Source organism: Etheostoma spectabile, chromosome 8, assembly GCF_008692095.1.
Source record: "Etheostoma spectabile isolate EspeVRDwgs_2016 chromosome 8, UIUC_Espe_1.0, whole genome shotgun sequence".
Classification (NCBI taxonomy): domain Eukaryota; kingdom Metazoa; phylum Chordata; class Actinopteri; order Perciformes; family Percidae; genus Etheostoma; species Etheostoma spectabile.
The window spans coordinates 31,816,159-31,823,548 of NC_045740.1; the positions used below are offsets into that span (position 1 = coordinate 31,816,159).

Here is a 7,390-nt window from a genome sequence, read left to right on the forward strand (position 1 = left end):
GAAGAAAAACAGCTAATGAGTGTTATAATGCACACAGTCCTCGTGAATAAACTTGCGGGCTTCTTTCAGCCACGCCCTGCTGTATTGCAATTTAAAATAAATGGGACCATAATTTACAAAATAACATTGTGCTGTATTGAGAAGAGATAAAACTAGTGAATTATCCAAATGTTCATTGAGGTTATAATTCAAGTGAGAAAAAGGGTTATTTTCCCATAAACAGACTTCTTTTTGCAAACGTAGAGTCACCCATCCTGAGATGAAAGAATGCAGGTTCAAGGCAAAAAGCTTTAGAGGGAACTTTTTATATTAATGAAGGTCTGTTTCTTTATTGGCAGACGTCTGCTCTACCACCTGAGCCACAGTGCCGATCATGCCCTGCAATATTTGCTAATTACTCATGATCTTTGACCTTTATGTCACCCTAAGCATACACCTCTTGTCTTTTATCACCTTGGTGTATTTAGATGCGGGTGTTCCACTTTTACTTGTATGAGTTTGTATACATTGCTGAGATACACAAACACAGCAGACCCGCTTTGTGAGCAGCTCATGGCAGATGAGTCGCTTCATGTTTGGTGCATGTTTCTGGAATGGGACATATACGAATCATAGGTATGTTTATGTAGTCTCCCATTATATTTGAGCTGCAACTAAAGAAAAGTTTCATTGTTGATCAAGCTGTTTTTAGTTTTTTGGTCTACAAAATGCTAGTAAATGAGAAAAAACGTTGACCATGTTTTCCAAGCCCAAAAAGATGTACTCAAATGTCTTACTTTTGTCTCACCACAAAGATTTTCAGTTAATTGTCCCAGAGAAACTACACAATCCAAATTTTAAGCAGATTTAATTTTTTCATAAGAATTAATCAAACCGATTATGATTCTTAAATAGTTGGCAATTATTGAATGGTTACAGCTAATCAATTATCTTTGCACTCTACATAATAAAACTATATCGAGATATACACTCACCTAAAGGATAATTAGGAACACCTGTTCAATTTTCTATTAATGCAATTATCAAATCAACCAATCATGGCAGTTGCTTCAATGCATTTAGGGGTGTGTCCTGGTCCAGCCATCTCCTGGACTCCAAACTGAATGTCAAATGGGAAAGAAAGAGATTTAAGACATTTGGAGCGTGGCGTGGTAGTTGGAGCCAGACGGCCGTCTGAGTATTTCACAATCTGCTCTTTTACTGGGATTTACACCCACAACCATTTCTAGGGTTACAAGAATGGTGTGAAAAAGGGAAAAACATCCAGTATACGGCAGTCCTGGGGGGGGGGTGGGGGGGGGTAATCCCTTGTTGATGCAGGTCAGAGGAGAAGGGCGACCTGATTCCAGCTGATAGAAAGCAACTTTGACTGAATAACCCCTCGTATACACCGAGTGTCAGCAAAGCTTTTGTGAGCCACAACCCGCACAACCTTGAGGCGGTGGGCTACAACAGCAGAAGACCCCCCCCGGGTACCACTCCATCTCCACTACAAATAGGAAAAATAGGCTACAATTTGGAAGGAGCTCACCAAAATTGACAGTTTGATAATGTGACAGGATAATGCACCATGTCCACAGCTCGCATCCATTTCAAATTGGTTTCTTGAACATGACATGATTTCAGTGGCTAAAATGGCCCCCACGTCCCACCAATCGACCCCCATAGAGCTCTTTGGGATGTGGTGAACGGGAGCTTCGTGTCCTGGATGTGCATCCCACAATCCCATCATCTCAAGATGCTACTCTCAACATGGGCCAACATTTCTAAAGAATGCTTTCACCACTTGTTGAATCAACACACAGTCTTAGTATGGTGTTTCCTAATACCCTATAGGTGGTGTAGATTTAGATGGCGCTCCTGTCTTTCTCATTACAACTTTGTAAGGCTCATTTGAATATCAGCATGACCGCTTCACCTAACCCATCCCACTTCACCCCTAACCATGACCACTTCACCCCTAACCCATGACCGCTTCACACCCCTAACCCATGACCACTTCACCCCTAACCCATGATCCCTTCACCCCTACCATGACCACTTCACCCCTAACCCATGACCGCGTTCACCCCTAACCATGATCCCCTAACCTAAACCTAACCCTATCCTTTCACCCCTAACCCACGTCCCTTCACCCCTAACCCAGATCCCTTCACCCCTAACCCATGATCCCTCACCCTTAACCCATGACCGCTTCACCCCCAACTTCCCAACTTCTGGAACTTGGTGCATTAATAAGGAAGGAATGGGACCATATTCTATGGGATTAAACTCCTCCTGTTCCATCTTCAGGCACATTACCAAGGAGGATGAAAGAGTTTGCAGCAACATGAGGCGTATGGAGCAGTTTTTGCCCGCACCGGGTGAGTAAGCACTGAGAATAACAGTATCTTTAAAGCAGCATTGATCATATTTGGATATCAACAGAAAAAAAGGAGTTGCCTATAGGGGCCATCCCACAGAGAATTACAGAAATTTTTATTGACCTCTGCTGTTCCACTCAGCTCTGGCGAACTTTTTGCCATTCCTCGCTTATTTTTTTGTTTCATAGTCACACCTTAATGTTTTATTTAAATGTAAAGTGCTGTATTTAATATGCACTTTTCTAGTCTTAACAACTAGAAAAGCCTTAACATCTAAAAAATTCACACACGTGGCCAAGGCCATCAGGTAACAATCACACACATTCACAGCCCGAGGACAACCTGGGGTTCAGTGTCTTGCCCAAGGACACTTCGACACGGGGACTGCAGAAGGATTGAACCCCCAACCTCATTGGCGACGACCGTTCACCACGAGCCACAGCCGCCCCTTCATGTCTCTCTTAGCACTCCAACTGAACGCTAGTGTTGCTCTGTGTCTGCTGGATGTTTCATCTGATTTGATGTGGCAGTGTGTGATTTACAACTTGTCTTTACAGCTTGTTCAGCAAGAATTCAATTCTTAAAGTCTAATTAGATTAAAAATACTAATTAATAAATAAAAGTGGCACACTGAACAGAGAGCAACTTGATTTAAAGGTGATACTTACTGGTACAGAACATGTTGCAGGTCAGACTTGTAAAATGTACTGTGATACAGCAATCAATGAAAATATTCAGCAGAATGTGCATATATTCTAAATAGTTTATAAAGCAGAATAATTTTGAAGATGAATTGATCAATCAAGAAAAAAACAGTAGGCGAATCAAAAAGAAATAGATGATAGAAGCTTTACATTTTGTATGTGGTTTTTCAAAGTCACCATGCATAAACAAACTACCATACAGAATGATTAGTATACATGTTTGTTGTGAATTCTTTGCTGCATAGGCCGCCCTAATGTCTGACTGGCATTTTTTATCATTGGTTTTCAGCTCTCCCAACGCTCCAGCTTGTCACTTGGCCTCAGTATGACAAGCAGAAGCAGGAGTAATCTGGAACTGGCCTGACGCAAACAGGGACAGAAACTGAGGAGACAGGGTCCATTCTTACTGTCACCCTCCTTCTGAAGCTGGAACAGCGTGGCGGCGCAGCAGTGAACCTGGAACTGATCCTGATCGGTTGTAAAAAAGCTGTTTATTAAAGAAGCCTTTCATTGAAAAGAAACAAAATGTGTCTTTTGTCAAACACACTCGGCTGGCATGGTCTGAAGATGTCAGTTTTAAATGATTTTTTTCAGAGCACAAAATGATGTAGGTTATGAGTGAGAGCAACATTTTCCTAATTTTGGAAATTCAAGTGGTTTTCCAGATTAAAGTAGTTTTCTTTCTGCATGGCACTAGGCTGCTACACCTCCACCGGCGTCTGCTTTGTTTAGCTACAAGGTCATCAGCTGGGACCACCCCCTTTAGGCCAGGACATCTCCGGGTGCCGGGGCAGTGACAGGGACGTCTCCCTGACAGAGAGCCTTCTCAGGAGTTTCTTGCTCCCACACCCATCCTGCTGTCAGCTCAGATCTAGATCTTCTGACAACCCCTGAACACCCCCAGGATGCAGTCTGGCGCTCCAACACCCCAAGATCTTGAGCAGATGCGTTTTTGTGCTCATAGGCCTCTAGCCACCTAGCCCACCTCCACTGGGTAGATTAATATAAAGTTCAGCACCTATGTAAAAATATTCAAAGTGTGCAACTGTTGAAATTCTGAGAAATATTTTGCTTACCTACACATCATGTCTATACGAATACCATATTCGAACATTATTCTGTGTCTGTCATGAAAGAAATCACAAATCTAGTCCCAGGTTACCCTCCGTTTTGTTTTGGAATTACTTATTCCAGCCTTTTAAAATGAAAGGAAGTGGGAGGGAGTACATATAAATTAGAATTGTTATTACCATAGACTATAGGTAACTAGGTTGTTACTCGAGCTCCAACTGAACCACCATGCTTTTATTGTTTTGGAACACTCCGTAATATTATGTAGTCCAACGCAGCTCCACTGCTCATTGGCTGTGCTGCTTGTCGACGTCACGAGGTTCCCCCCTCGTCGTGTCCGCCTCCTTTGCGCCTGCGCTCCTCTTCCCTAAGACCACAGTCGAGTCTGGGACACAAACACGCAGCAGCTCATCCTCCTGTCTCCGCTTGTCTCCTGCTTGTCTCCTGCCAGCACGGGACTTTCACGTACGTAGCTACAGCTGTGCTTCTGTTATGTGGCGTCTCGTGAAATGTCACATCGCACATTGGACACGTACTTTCTACGCCGCGTTACCGCCATTTTGCACTTGTTTTGAATGGTAGTGGGGTCACAGCGCAGGGAGGTTGTTCCTGTGATATTTTGCCTCCTATGGTGGTTTTTAATGTTTTAATGCGTCGTAGCTTATGACTTCTCTGACAGACCGGGGCCGTCCGGGGGTCTTCCTGTTCGCTCGACGTTCCAGGAAACGGAGCCGAGCTGTGTCCCTGTCCAAGTCGTATACACACATATATATATATAATATTATTATATATATTGACAAATGCGTATACCAACTGAATAAGAAACAAAGCGTTTTGTGTATTGTATCGAGATACATTAATCCTAATATTATATTTCAGTCATTTTTTTATTGAAAGGCTAATGACTAATATCACATATTTAGCCATTTAATTTCTACTTATCATATTTTAGAACAGAGCTGGTTGCATTTGAGGATATCGCCTGATAAGCAGTGCATTGGGCTATGAATGAAGTCAGGTGAAGGTTGCCCATACTGAGTAGAATAACAGGTACACAAGCGATGGCGCAACACAATTCCCCATATAAAACCGTACATAATTAGCACATATAACATATATATATAGTCACCACTACGCACCCATTAAAACATTAAAAAACATGTTGCCTAAAGCTATACAGTCATGATGTCAAGATTAATCACAAATCCCCAATACTACACTTTGAACTCACTACTTATCTGGCCTCGCGCTTTAATAGCCAGTTCCAATTCGCCAGTTAAGGAAAGGCCTAAGCTGACAAAAATTACGGCTCCATTACAGTAGACAGATACAGACAGATAGGCTATGATTGTTTTTTGGTGTATCTGGAGGAGAAGTTCCCCTTGCTCTTATAGCATCCTTCACCCAGGAGAGTGTTTTCTTGTTAATTGAATCACTTCTTACTTTTACCTTTGTCTGTGAAAGTGTGTAGGGAGTTGCTAGTACTACTCTGACCAATCTGTCTAATGCATTTAAAGCAAGAGTTTTTAAGAAGTCGTCATTCTGCAGATTGTAATCACCCCTGTCACAGGCATTTCATTGCTCCTGTTGGCCGTCGCACGCCTTCCCACATGCAGGACTAACTGAGTTGAAAAGCCACAATAGAAGGACATGGGGGGGTGGGAAACATATTTGACATGCTAGGTCAGGGTTGTATTTAATAGTGTTGAACAGATTGCTTAAGTGCCTTTTTTTCTTACTTTGACCTTTCCGTGCTGTCATAGAGCTGTCGGTGACCTTTTTTAACTGCTCCACTTTTTTTTTTCATTTTTCCCCATTCAATATCTCCATCAACCTTAAGAAAATACAATATTAATAATAATAATAATACATTTTATTAACAGCGCCTTTCTAACCCACAAGGACGCTTACGACAATAAAGACAGATACAGGAACAGAAAAGTGTAAGTAGTAAAACAAAACAATAAAACAAAAACAAACAAACAAAACAAACAAAACAGGAACAGTGTTTACAGATAAGCTGGAACAGATGGGTTTTAGTCTAGTTTGGGAGGGAGGATCGGGATGAGGCCCAGACTCTTGACCTGAGGGGAAGGGACCAAGGAGTTGTCGATGGTAGAGAGAAACTATTGATTTTGGATAGGGTGGACTTGGTGGCTACGAGAGGAGTTCGGTTTTATCACTGTTTAGTTTAAGGAAGTTTGAGGTGACCAGTCTTTTATTTCAGTAAGCTTAGTAAGGGACAGGGGGGGAGCGAGGAGGTGGGTTGCTGGATAATAGAGCTGGGTGTCATCTGCGTAAACAATGAAAATGAATGTTGAATTTAGGGAAGAATTGCCAAGGGAAGTAGGTAGGTGATGAAAAGAGGGGCCAAGAACTGAACCTTGAGGGACCCAGTAGTAACAGGGGAAGGTGGGATGTGAAAGATTTGAGTTGAATAAACTGAGTGCGGTCGGAGAGATATGGAGCGGAACCAGTCAAGAGGGTGTGAGAGATGGCCGGGGAAGAAGATCTATTGAGAATGGAGTGAGAAATGGTATCAAGCCGCACTGAGATTGAGGAGGATGAGAATAGAGATGAGAGGAGGTTTTATAAGGGCAGTTTCAGTACTATGGGGGCAAAAACCAGACTGGAAAGTTCATAAAGACAGTTAAGGGTAGAAAACATGGAGTTGAACAGACACTATTTTTCAGAATTTAGAATAAAGGAAGATTGAGATAGGACAAAGATTATTGTAGTTGGTGATCGAGCAGGTTTTTTCAGAATGGGTGAGACAATGCTGTTTTGAAAAGTGAGGGGAAATACCATAGGAGAGAGAATGAATAATGGTAGTTATGAAGGAGTGAGGGAAGTGAGACAGGTTTTGACCAGAGCTGTGGGAGGGGGTCAAGAGAACAGGTTGAGGACTTTGATTACGAATGGATCAAAATTTCGGAGGGGGTGGGCAGTAAAAAGCAACAAATGACTGGCTATTGGGGAGGGCAAAGGTGGAGGGAAGGCAAGGGGGTCAAATGTAATTGCTGGTGAATGGAGTATTTTTTCATTAAAAAGACAACCAGTGAATTACAGTTCAACTGATATACATGTGAGAAGGCAGAAATCAGGGGGCCTTTCCAGTCTGGTTTTTGCCCCTCCCATAGTACTGAAACTGCCCTTATAAAAATCCTCTCTCATCTCTATTCTCATCCTCCTCAATCTCAGTGCGGCCTTTGATACCATTTCTCACTCCATTCTCCTCAATAGACTTTCTTC

General features: G+C 42.4%; 2 protein-coding genes across 3 annotated transcripts in view; one reads left to right on the forward strand and one right to left on the reverse strand.

Moving 5' to 3' along the window:
• LOC116693433 (uncharacterized protein KIAA0513-like) overlaps window positions 1-7,390 on the reverse strand; it is a 453,101-nt gene that overhangs the window by 23,598 nt on the left and 422,113 nt on the right. The gene's annotated exons all lie outside the window — the stretch shown is intronic.
• The window catches only part of LOC116693434 (uncharacterized protein KIAA0513-like), a 453,088-nt gene continuing 450,283 nt past the window's right edge, over window positions 4,586-7,390 (forward strand). The window contains exon 1 of the mRNA XM_032522424.1: window positions 4,586-4,603. The gene's annotated coding sequence lies outside the window, so the exon portion shown is untranslated. The remainder of the gene's footprint in view (window positions 4,604-7,390) is intronic.